The sequence below is a fragment of the Apium graveolens genome, chromosome 2, assembly GCF_009905375.1.
Source record: "Apium graveolens cultivar Ventura chromosome 2, ASM990537v1, whole genome shotgun sequence".
Classification (NCBI taxonomy): domain Eukaryota; kingdom Viridiplantae; phylum Streptophyta; class Magnoliopsida; order Apiales; family Apiaceae; genus Apium; species Apium graveolens.
This window is the reverse complement of record NC_133648.1, coordinates 63,969,020-63,983,078: the sequence shown is the minus strand read 5'-3', so window position 1 is coordinate 63,983,078 and position 14,059 is coordinate 63,969,020.

Here is a 14,059-nt window from a genome sequence, read left to right as displayed (position 1 = left end):
TCCTGCGCAAATCGACTCTGCGACTCATACATCGCATCCATCCTCCTCGAAAGCCTCTTATACTGGACATCAGCCAATCCCAAACCATCTCCTCCCTGGGCTCTCGAAGAACCTGCCTCTCCCTGAGCCTGACTAGGCCTATCCATGGTAGCACCAGCTGCTGGAACTCCTCCCGGAAGGTGATACCCCAAACCATGTGACTCGGGCTCTCCACCTGTCCACTCCTGCATCGCATTCAACATTGATGAATCAATAGGAGCGTCCGGCATCTACAGCTGCTCATAAGAAGGCCACTGGACTCCACATGCCTTGCAAAGCTTTATGATAATAGAGGTATACGGGATAGAGTACTGCGATTTCCCCCTCAAAAACTTCAAAATCCCTTGGTAGATGTACTCACCAAGGTCCATATAATATTCATCATTCAGAATTCCCCTTAACAACCTCGCCCTCTCCACTGTAACCTCATGTGAATGCACAAAAGGAAGAATATTAGCACACATAAATACATTCCAAGCATGAGCATACCTTTTCATCGCGACAACAGGGAAATTACGATACTCGTTGGTTCCCCTTTTGAACTTCCACACTGTGCCCGGTCGACAGAGAGTAGCAATAATCAAGTCCATATCAAAGTCCTCATGGGTCTTTTCATTCCAATGCTCCTCTTATGGTTTCCTTTGTCGCTGTCCAATTACCCGACGAATCGCCTCGGGTTGATAATCAACAGTAAGCCCACGAACAACAGAAAACCCATTCTTGTCGGCCTTGGCGTTCGCATAAAACTCGCGAACGATACTCATTGGAACCGCCTCAGGTGACTCGCAGAATGTAATCCATCCCTTTTCAGCAATCATCGATAGCATATCACCATCCCTCCTTGATGGTAAGAACCCCCTCTCCCTCATAATAGGCTTAGTCAGAAGCTTGGTGTACTCTTCTTCAGCAGCCCCATCCAACAATCAGGGCCTCACAGCAGTATTCCTCAAAGAATCAGTAGCAGTCGGGTTGGTGCTGCTGCTACCCACAGTTTGTGATCTCTTTGGGGCCATGAAAACTGAGAATAAAAGTTGGAGAGTTTGTGTTTGGTGTGTAGGAGAGATTTTATAGAGTTGAAAGTGTGTGGGATGTGTATGTAGAGGTTGTATGTATTTATAGGGCAAAAATAGGGTTAAAATTTGATTAGGAGTGGGGATTGTGGCTAAGTATGGGGAGAAGTCGTGGGTTATTGGGTGATATGGTTTTTGTATTTTTTGTTTTTGTTTTGTTTGTTTTTTATAGGCTGAAAAACGATTTTTCAAAATTCAGGAGCGTAGGCGGGCGCCTGCTAGCGCGCGGCCGCCAGATCCTAGCAGGCGGGTGCCTGCAAGGCTTCTAGAATTTTTTTTTTGTGCCAACGTTTTTCAGAATTTTTTGGGTTTTTGGATAAATTACTAAATTCTAAGGTGTCCTATGGTCTCATATCTTGGGTTGCCTCCCAAGAAGCGCTTCTTTTACGTCATTAGCTTGACGTGGAGTTATGCGATCAAGTTGACAATAAAATGGCACTAACAACTTCACGGTTTGCCGTATCCTCATAATAGTGCTTCAATCTCTGACCATTTATGTAACACTCCCAGATCCGGGGTCAGGGATCCGAGCCGTCACGGTCTTTCTTTCCACAATTCCACTTCACTTAATTAATAATAATTAACCTTATGCTGTGACCCCATACTAACACACACCACAACTCGTTATAGTCTCAGAGATGAAATTGAAATAAGTACAAGTCTTTGAATCCACAGTTTAAAAGTTATTACAACCCAAATTGATTACTTGATAAATTTACAGTTAATTGCCATTATCTGCCACAAGTTATAATTATACAATATTTGGTTCCCAAAAGTAGAATGTCTGATCTACAGGTAGATCTACCTCTACAGCTATAGCAGCTACGATCTCAACGGGAAGGCGCGGGGCGCTTCCCACGCTCTTGCGCTGGGTCTGCTTGAGCCTGGCCATCTTTCCTAGCTGTTGTTGTGTGATGAAGAAATAAAGCAAGAGTGAGCATTACAGCTCGCAAGATAATATATAGTGTAATCAATAATGCAAGTATCTAATAGATAACTTACTGAAAACCTTTATCAGGTGAAAGGTAATTACTTACTGGATATAAGCAAAAACAAGGGATGAAGTTATCAAATACTTCACTATACTTATATCATTTATAAAGCTACTTGAACTACTACTGTTCAAAGTATAATAAGATTCAAGAGGTCATCCCATAGATGAGACCACAAATTAAAACTTGAATATATTCAATCTTTGCAATATTTTTAAAAGAAATGAAGTTACGAGATACTTCATTCAATGGAAACACCAATAAAACTGTTTGACCCTGTCAATGCTTCGGCAACCACCCATTCGTAGCCTTTCGATCGAAATGCTACGGGTAGTGTTGCAGAATTATCCAACTGGATGATGAACTCATTACGGGAGTTTGTCGCGCCAGGAAGATCACTTACGATGATCAGTCGCAGTAGTACAACCCCACCATTTTCTACATGTAGAGGAGAACCTGTCGGATTTACTTGTCAACCGAACACTGGACTCCTAAGGAATGGACCACCTTAGCGGAACTTCCAGGCCATTTGGGCCAATATAATAAGGCTGGGCCGGCGCCACTCGACCACTTACGCCACTCCTAGTTCAGATGAAATCCATGACTCTGAAACGTAAAGCTCGTCCCCCCTTTCCCCAAGTAGAAACTTGTTGATACGGCTCCACCAAGAAGTTGTATCTAGTTGGAAAGGAAAACTCACCGATATTTCCCAGGCGATGCCTGTTAATGGATTAACTTGTTCCAAGAATTTTACTTCCCGAGTGTTGGGTAAGTAATCAAAATTCTTTTATCAAGACAGCAACTTTGTTGCGAATATAAAACACACCACAGAGCCGGATCCCTCAGGTTTTGAGCGAGTATTTAAATCCCCTTCGAAAGGAGGATCTTAAATATAAAAATGAGTTTTGGAATCCGCTCTAACTTTTAAAAATCATTTTGAAGACTCGCAAAACATTTTTAAGAATGTTCGGAGTGATGCTGATTTAATAAAATAAATCAGTCCCAATATATAAAAAAAATATCTGAATTTTATTATTTAAATAATATTTCCATAAAGAATAATCTTTATAAAAATAATTGAAGTAGATGTTTTAAAACTTATACTTGCAATGATTATTAAATAACCAAAGATATACTTATACGAAAGTAATATCTTTAATTGAATAATCAAAAGTAAGTTTGATTATCGACACATTATTCTTTAATAAAATAAAGAATAATAATTATATAAAGAATCGGAGTCATAAATCCTCGAATGAATATTCAAAATAATATTCAATAAATAATATAAAGTGAGTCATAAGTCCTCGAATGAATATTCAAATAATATTCAATTAATAAAATAAGCCGAGTCATAAGCCCTCGAATGAATATTCGAAATAATATTCATTAAATAATATAAAGTTATCGAATAAACCTTATTCGATTAATAGTTTTGAAAACTATAACCATATATATATATATAAATATATATATATATATATATATATATAAAATCTACTCGGGATTCTCGACTCCCGGTTTTAGAAAATATTTTCACCTTTGGGTCCCTATACTAAGGGTATACACAACTACTGCTTATCTCTAGCATAGGTATTATGCAACTTTATAAGCAATTGAACCAACAGATATATAAATCAAGAATATGAAACAGGCATGCATATATACCATATCACATGCTACAATATATCGCAAGAATTTGCTAATAACAAATATGCATTTATCGCAAGATCATGCATATACACATATACATCACAACAACAGTATAACGGGTAGAAAACTTGCCTGAGCGACTGAGGGTTACAAATGGCTCGGGGCGAGTCTGGTAACCTATAAACAACATGTGAGTTGGAATTAAACCAAAGTCACTTGTAAATCTATACTTTAACCAAATTAGACTCTAACGCTCGCTTTGCGCTTACTAATTCTCTTAAGTCACTCGAGTACCCTCGGCTCCACCATTTTTAATAATTTAACCATTACGAGTTTTAAGGCAATTCCTTCGCGAGTGTCTTACCAACTGCCTAACACACTTAACATAATTGTTTCATACACTAGTTAACCCTTCTTAGGTCTTTAACCTATGTTTCAAAGTAAGGCGAGGGGTAATGTTTCGTTCGCAAAACGTCGTTACTTAAAACGGCCGTTTCTCCTAATCCGTACATCGGAATCAAACGAACCACATATTAAAATGAAGCTCGTAACATGAACTATCTAAACATGGCAATGGTCAAAACCTAATAGGGAGTTCTCGGGTCCTAATGTTATGAACAAAAGCAGTCTAAAGTAAATCGGACATTACGACGGCTATGTTTACGCGATTTCCCAATTTTATACCATTCCAATACAATCACCAAACAACCCCAATCCATTCATACAACCAAAGTCCATCCATATCACACTAAAACAGCCCCAATAAACTCAATATTAACCATTATACTTATTCTTAAACTTGAATTTAAACTATACTTAAACCCTTTAACCAAACCATAAGATTTCAACATTCAATTCACCACCATTTCAACCCAAACTCTAAACAAATAAGCTTCAAGCTACTCTTTACCATAACTATCAAAATCATCCTAATATACAAAGTAAATCTAGGGTTTGGAGATGATATACCTTCCTTGAAGTGATGTGAGTAGCTAGAAAGCCTTAAGAAGCCTTGAGATGTCTTAGAGATGCTTGGATCTTAAAGGAAAAACAAGAAAAATCAAGTTAAAAACCTTGAAATCACTATTCATTGTCTTCTTCATTGATTTCTTGGAGAAGATTGAGAATAAATTGGAGGCTTAAACTCATAAGATAGCCATAACTATGCATAAGGAGTACTAGAGAATTATCTTACCAATTTAGGAAGCTTGGAACTTGGATTTTGAAAATTCTTCTCTTTAAAATGTGAAAAAGCCGAGAGCAAGGTGGGAGAGATGAAATGATTTTTGTGTTTGCTTTGTTTTGTTTTGGTTGGTTGATTTTCTTTTGATTAGTTTTGGTTAATTACCTTATTAACCTTGTCTTTGTGTGGTTATAAACCAACCACACCTCCTTCCCCTTATGTCATGCTTATGTCATGCTTATGATGCCATCTTCCCTTACTTGCCCCATTCTTATTGGTTGGATGACCTCATCATCCCTAACCTCCTTGATTAACTTCCTAATTGTTTGCCTAATGACCGCTGATCTGTTATACGGTTCGCTTAACTTTCGTTTTCATTTATCGTTTGAGGGATCATACCCGGGATCTTATTACTTAGGTTCCCTTAACCTTTCTCAATATATTATATTCCTTTTATGATCCTCTCTTATAATCCTTTAATTTAAATCCTTTTTATCCTGTTACCTTATACTCAATTCTTTCCGTATCTAGTGGATTTCCGGGAAAAATCAAAGTGTTCGGAATTGGATTCTGACGATCTTTACATACACTTATATACCCTATAGAGTACCAATAAAATCTCAGAATATCCATAACAGAACCCCTACATAGTGTGGCATGAACAGTTTTCTTATTCAGCAATATCAGCAAAAACACTATTCATAAGGGTTACAAAGAGTTCAAAATTTTGGGGTTATTACAATTTACTTTGAATTCTTGGCCCGATCGTTCTCAGAAATCTCCACCGCTCCATGTGGAAACACAGTTTTGATGATAAATGGTCCAGACCACCTTGATTTCAACTTTCCAGGAAAAAGTCGAAGATGAGAGTTGAATAGAAGAACTTGTTGCCCTGGCATGAATGACTTAGGCGGTAGCTTCCTGTCATGCCACCTTTTTACCTTTTCCTTGTACATTTTGTTGTTTTCGTACGCTTGAAGTCAAAATTCATCAAGTTCATTTAACTGAAGCATTCGCTTCCCCCAGCCGCATCTAGATCAAGGTTTAACTTCTTCAATGCCCAATAAGCCTTATGCTCAAGCTCCGCTGGTAAATGACATCCCTTACCATAGACAAGTTGAAACGGGGACATCCCAAGTGGAGTCTTGTATGTTGTTCTATAAGCCCAAACAGCTTTATTGAGCTTCAAAGACCAATCTTTCCTTGACGGACAAACCACTTTCTCTAGAATGCGCTTGATCTCTCTATTAGACACTTCAGCTTGACCATTAGTTTGCGGATGATAGGCAGTAGTAATTCGATGATTCACATTGTAGCGTTGCATCATAGAAGTGAACTTACGATTGCAGAAATGCGACCCTTCATCACTTATGATAACTCGTGGCGTTCCAAACCTTGTGAATATCTGCTTATGAAGAAAACTCAACACTACCTTTGCATCATTAGTCGGTAGAGCCTTGACTTCTACCCATTTCGAGACATAATCGACTGCCAGCAAGATGTACTGATTATTTCAGGATGAGATAAATGGTCCCATGAAATCGATTCCCCAAACAATGAAGACCTCAACTTCAAGCATCACATTTAAAGGCATCTCATCCTTTCTGGTAAGATTCCCAACTCTTTGGCAACGATCACACCTTAAAACGAACTGATGTGTATCCTTAAACAACATAGGCCAAAAAAAACCTGCTTAAAGAATATGAGTTGCTGTCTTTTAACCACCATAATGTCCACCATAAGCCGTGGAATGACAGTCTCGTAATATCCCCTCCGTCTCACAGAATGGGATACATCTCCTGATGATTTGGTCGGCTCCTTGTCTAAAAAAATATGGTTCATCCCACATGTACCACTTCACCTCATGCAGAAACTTCTTCTTTTGAGCCGCATTCATATTAGGAGGCATTATATTGCTAACAAGATAGTTCACAATATCTGCGATGTAATATCCCATATTTTCAGATATTATTTTTATAATTATTTGGAATTATTTATGTGATTTTATGTGAATTTTGGTGAATTATCTGATAAGTGGAATTGATGTTTGGGTGTTTATATGTGATATTCCTTGAGTGTTCTAATTTTTATATGTTCAGAATAAAATATAGATAATTGTGATATTTTTCTAGTAATTTTTGGAGTGTTATATGATTTTATAATGATTTATAGATTATTAATTATTTTCTGAATAATTATAAAATTATTTTATAAAGCCGGGAATCGTCCAACTTCAACTGTTTTTGCGTTTTTACAACCCGAAACTCTTATGAAAACTCCTTCCTAACCTAATCTGGTAATTCCGGACATTTTTCGTGTTTTGACTTTTTCGATCCGGATTACGGTTTGACCCGTACGCGTCCCGGCATACAATTTTCGATACGACAATCGTTTTGATAAATCAACAAAACCCGTATTCTCGAGAGACTGGATATTTTTACATTATTTTCTCATAAGATGTTTTATAAGAAGTTCGGTTTTGATAATTATCCAAATCTAATATTAAATTGTATCATTTTTATAGTTACTTAGCGGCTAAGTAACCTATTTTTGGATCCGATATGATCCAATAGGATACTCGTTACGAGCTTAAGATGCATTTATATGAATCAATCCGTAATTTGGATACGTGTTTATTAGCGTTACTCGTTTTATCTCATTTTATGTGTGTGAATGTATTTTATACGTGTTCGAGTTTTTCGGTTAAATTAAGTATCGTTTTTATTTTTCGAAAATTAATGAACCAGGACCCCACCGGGACGTCAAACCCTACAAAATTCGTGTTTTTATTTTTATAAAATTATACGTATTTCAAATATCCAGTATTTCTGCATTTTTGAATTATTCGCTATTTTTGGGGAATTTTGATGCGAATTTTACATTTTACTGTTTTTAAAAATATTCCCCGTAATTATAATTTTGGGACTTAATTATTATAATTAAGGGATAAAAACACCCTTAATTTATTTTGGGGTGTAATTTTCGTAAAAATATAAATACCAGCAGATTTATTATTTTATTCATTTTTTTATATATAAAAATTTTAGAAAATAGAAATCTCAAGAACAAGTTTTGGGGGTTAAAATTCATTCATCATCTTTATCTTTTGATTTCTGGAGCTACAGATTATGGTTTTTGATGCTCTATACACCAAATCGAAGCTCGTGAAGAGCCCTTCAATTTGATATCGGTATCATCGAATAAGGTCCATTATGTTGTAATTTCGTTTTTCATCATAATGAACTCAAATTGGGTTTGTGATTTTGGATGATTTGTAGATGTTTATGATGTTAGCAATAGTTTCAAAATGATTCCACGGATCGATTTCTATAAATTTTGTCGATGTTGTAGTTCGAAATGTTTATAGTTGAATTTATAGTTTTTGATCGATTTTAATTTCAATTTTCTGACTTTTGAACTGATTGTTTGATGTTCTCGTTGTTGGGTTTAGATTGTTTGAATCAGTAGCTACGTTTTCGTATATCATACATCGATTTTGGCTAAGTATCCTGGAAAATCACCTTCGCCGGAATTTGAGCTCGAGCTCATCGGTTTCAATGGTGATTGGCCGGATTTCGGTCTGGGAAATCAATTTGTTGTTATTGATGTATCTGTTAAGCTTCTGGATTGTTGTTCGTACGGGTTATGATGCAGAAACGGGACAAAACGGAGCCGTTTGGCTCGTTCTTGGTCGCCGGAAAATGGCTGTGACCGGTTTCTGGGGGGATTCCGGTTGAACCCAAATCCGGTTCTTCCCGACCCGATTTAATTTGTCCCGACCCGTTTACGTTTTAAGCTTGACCCGGGTTCGATCCTACATTATCCAATCTGTTTTCTAAGAATCTGTTTCTGCAATTTCTATTTTATTTTAAATCAAAATTTAGTTTCTTTTATTCTGAAAATTCATTTTTATTTTCAAAATCAATATTTTAAATTCTGAAAATTTATTTTAATTCAAAAATAAATCTTAATTAGTTAATTAATTAATTTTAGTTGATAATTAATTATTTAATTGGTCAAATAATTTAAATATTAATTGATTAATTAATTTAATTAGTTATTAATTAATTTTAATTAGATTTAATTATTTATTTTTGATTTAAAAATTCCGAAAAATAGTTTCGAGCTTTAAGATATTATTTTAAATTATTTTCCAGGCTCGATAAATCTTATAAAATTATTTTAGGGTGTTTGGACCCTATTATTTTATTATTAAATGATTTGGAGATCGTTTTTATTCCGAAAAATGTTCAAAAATTCATAATAAATAAACCGTTCGTCCGTTTAATATGAAACGAACGCGTACAGACTCAAAAAAATATTCCGCTTTCAACAAAAATACTTTCGAGACCCAAACCCTTTTGTTTCGAAAGGTCGCTTGTTTTACGAATGATTCTAAGTCGTTAATTCATCGATAAATCATATTTTTGACTTGATTTCAGTTTTAAATGTACCGAGTCGACCCTTTTGATGAACTGAGTCATATGTGATATGAATTAAGTGATACGTGAGTTATGTGTTTATGTGTTATGTGAATTATGTGTGTATATGGATCAAGAGTCTTGTGTTTGATTGTCTTATTTATGTGTGGGCTATCGTATGTGTAGACGATAGGCTTTTGACGCGTAGTTCGTCGAGTGATTATCGATTAGACAATTAAAGTTCTATATTTTAATTATGGATGCGGATCATTCGAGTTGATCAAGACAAGATGTTGGATAAAGAGTGAGATGGAATGAAAGTGGATATCTGGCTTCTAGCAATCGCAGGAGGAGCATATCAATAAGGTGTTGAAAAGCAGGACGGAGATGTCTTGAGACAGAATGTCAGAATAGATGCGTCATTGCGAGTGTGAAAAACTGCTAAAACCCAAAGGCAAGTACCCCTGACTTCACTTATCATTCAAGTGACGTTTATTTTGAATCATATTATGCAAGTATTGTTTTCCCTATTCTCTGTTCGGAATAGATAAATGTTTTACATATCGCTGAATTAAATAATTATGTTTATGCAAATACTCATCTGCTATTCTATATTCAGAATAGTCAAGTGATTTTACTTATCCAATTACTGGATTTATAAATGTTTTGGATTTTGAGAAAAGTGATTTGGTTGTGAATATTCCTACCCAAGTTAATGGGGGAATAAAATTATTTCGGGTGTCGAGTATTATGACCCCTTTTCAATAAAAGGTTTTGAGATTTGATGGTTACTGGTAGCGTAAGAGGTCGAGGCACCGGTCCAGCGTGAGCTATTATACGGAAGTGCAATACAGAAGTGTAATATCTTACAAGGCTAGTTATGCCTTTTTCTGGCGCCCTATAGGTACCGTATGTCTTCGGGATACGGGTAGTACCTATACTTACGGTATACTACGGGATACCGGTGCTGTTTCATGACTGATCATCAGGAACAGCATAGTGCATAATTTGGTTCTAATCGAAATTATTATATTGATTTTGACATCTTACAAGGAATGATTTATTAAGTATTTTATTTTCGGATAAAAGATGAAATGTGGTTTTGATTCAGTTTCTTATTTTGAGGATACTTAGTTTGTTGTTAAATATCAAAGATGGTATTAGTACAGATGATTGGTGTTGAATTCAATATGGAATGTTGTGAGCATCAAAGTTCGTAGTGATATCTAATTTGATATGATAACAAAATAAGTATTAATTTGAAGAGTTCGGTTTTGAGTAAAGTTTACGATTCAATCCATAATCATTGTTTCATGTTAGAATTGTTTACGATATTTCCGTAAACACTGTTTTACGAGTTTTATTCTTGTCAAGATTCAAAGTAGTGCTGAAGCATTTCGCTCACAAATATCAAAATGGTTTTGAATACGATTAAGGAATCAATTCTGGGATTCCTCAACTAAAGTTTTATGATTCAGCAATTATGATTTCTAAATGATCTGCACTGATGCAGATGTTAGTTTTTTTATCAAAATGACCCGATATTTACTATAATGAACTTGCTGAGCATTTCTTTCGCTCATACTTGCCTGTTTTTAAATTTAACATCCAGTGAGGATTAGCTTGCTGTTTAGCCGCGTAACTAAAGGAAGCAAAGAAGAAGCTCTTGGAAGGTGGTTGGTCCAGGGTTTGCGAATTAGTGTAAGTTTTATTGTATAAAGTTGTTTATATTATATTATATTATAGTTTTATATTTTATTTGGGCCTAGTATACTTCATTTTGAAGTTATACTAGTAGGTTTAATTTTGAAATTGAGATTTGTTGTAAAGAGTTTTAAAAGAAAGTGAAAAATTTATTTGTGGAATTTGGATATCTTGTTTCTAGAACTGTAACCTTAAAAGATCTTGGATTAGTTGGGGTCATTTATGCTAAATATCTTCCGCTGACATTTAATTATTGATTAAACAGGTTAATTTGGATTGAGGTTTCACAGTGACGACCAAATCCTCTGACCCCGGATTTGGGGGCGTTACATGCGAACCATGGCTCTTCCTCTTGAATTGCAAACAACTGCTCATCCGAAAAAGATTTGTTGATCAATGTCTTATCATGTGAAGTAGAATCGGGATTCTCCAATCTAGAGAGATGACCAGCTACTTGATTTTCAGTACCTTTTCGATCCTTGATCTCTAACTCGAATTCCTGTAGCAAGAGAACCCAACGAATAAGTCTAGGCTTCGAATCCTTCTTTGAGACCAGATAGCGGATGGAAGCGTGATCAGTGAACACTGTCACCTTTGTCCCAAGTAGATAAGATCGAAATTTTTCAAAACCAAAAACTATAGCTGTCATGCCCCCAACTTAAACAGCAAATTAAATATAACTATTTCAACATATTAAAAAGAAGTAAACATAGCCAACTCCAAGATCTTACAGTTTAGGGTTTGGAACAGCCCAACACTACCATCTATTACAAATGATTTTAAATAGTGAGTCCTCACACAAAACTACTATCTCTTATTCTACCTGAGCTCGAACATAAGCATCAGCATCACAGGTCTTACGGGCAGTCTGCTTGAATCTAACCATAGCTGTTAGCTGTAATATCAGGGTAAAGCAAGGAGTGAGCCAAATGCTCAACAAGTGCTAAATAATACGATACAAAACATAAATCGAGATATACATTAAAGAATGACAATGGAAAGACATAACCAATGATAATGAGAGATAAAACTATGGGTGATGGCATCATTTTGCTTGTATTAAAACAATTTAAAAATCATATCTTAATCAAAATCATTTTATGACACTACGGATTACAGTCGGTGATCAGCCGTGAAGTAATCCCGAACCTCGCTGGGTTCTAAAACATTACTGGGATCCCTAGGCAACTTTTAAGCCTAAAATAAGTGTGAAAAGGACTCGCGTCTCAGTCCAGATCCACTATTCAAAGAAAACATTTATCCCCCTTTGGGACTGAAAATCCACATTTTATTTATTTCAAAAATTGATGCTGATTTATGACCAAAATCTGTTTTAACAGTAAACATTTTTATCAAGGGATTATAGTTCAACTCGAAATACGGGAAATATGGTACTAAATCTCAGGGCCATGATCCACTAAACTTTACTTTATTAGGGTATCTGAAAGGATTTCATATATAAAACTTGGACAAGGAAGTTTAGTGAGGCTATTGGATATTATGAATGGGTAGTGCCAAACTGGGCTTAAAGCAATGGTTTCTCGACAAGGTGCAAGTGCTAGATCATCAAGAAGATAAGCATCATGAATACTAAGGGTGTTAAGGTATGAAGAAATGACCTTTAACTCAGGATATATCAGAATTATCAAGATTTAGGATAAGAAAGAGGGGTATCAATCAATTAGGGACAACTTTGATAAATATCTGGCTTTCAGGTATCAAGGTAAGGTTCTATAGGGGTTCAAGTATCAGGATGAGATATCAATACTTAGGAATCATTAGCATGTTAATCAAGAGGATCAATCAAGTATTATAACAACTCTTTATTATATCATGGCATTCAACTATCATGAAAAGGCTTTTGAACTACTTACAATACGTACTCGAGGGTTCATGGCATTTCTATATGATTCAAAGATGAACATAAGATATGTTGATTTAAATATATTAAAATGACTCAGGATAGTTGCGTCAATATATATGAACTATTTGTTACACAATTGCAGTGAATACGAAGATAGGTTGAATCACTTGCCTTGAGAAAGGCTGGTCTGGTCTGACTGGTAGGAGCAACTGGAAGCTTCACTCGACCTTTATGGCAAGTTTTCTCTCATCTCGAGATCTTACATAAATAATAATAATCCTCATTATAATATATTCTCACTAACTTATCCTATTTACAACCCAAAATTAAACACGGATGGCACTTAGGCCTATATGCACTTAATTTATATTCACCTTTAATTTATAATTGCACACACATAGCCACATAATCACATATCATATATTAATACCAAATAATACCATATACACCATAATGCAACACTAGGCTTGGATGATCTCGATCCCCCAACTTAAGTCAATTGGTCGCTAAACTAGACGAAGTCTTTTGATTTTTGGCTTCCTAACTCGAGGTGCCTTTACTAAACTATCCAAGACCTATTGACCCTCACTTGAGCCTTTTGCTATACTGACCTTATACTATCTTTCAACTATGGTGGTCGACCTAGATCTCACTCTTAAGTGTTCTAAAACTATGTGCTAAGTGAAGGTGCTCACAGGTGTAAATTTCAAAATGACAACTAAGGTTTCTTGAGTGCATTAAACACTCTTAAACTACAATTTTTCCATCAAAACTCTTACACAAGACTCTCCTGACCTTAGGGCATCTCCCAAACTTGATGTGGCTCAAGGGCCTAGCTTGGGCCTTCTTGGGCCTAAGCTTAAAGTCCGTGGTTCCCCTGTTTTTCTGGGCAGAAAACACCCTGACTTGAATTGACTTGTGACACATGGTTCTAAATCATATCCTATGAACTATGGCTGGAAAAACTTCTCTGACACTCGCTCTAACTAAGGCCCAACAGGGCCTAATGAGGGCTTACCCATGACATGGTCAAATCTCCCTATTTCTAAGTTGCAACAAAACTGTCCCATGCTGGACAGATTTTGTGATTCTACTTGTGCACCTAACCAAACGACATGCAAACCTCCAACCAA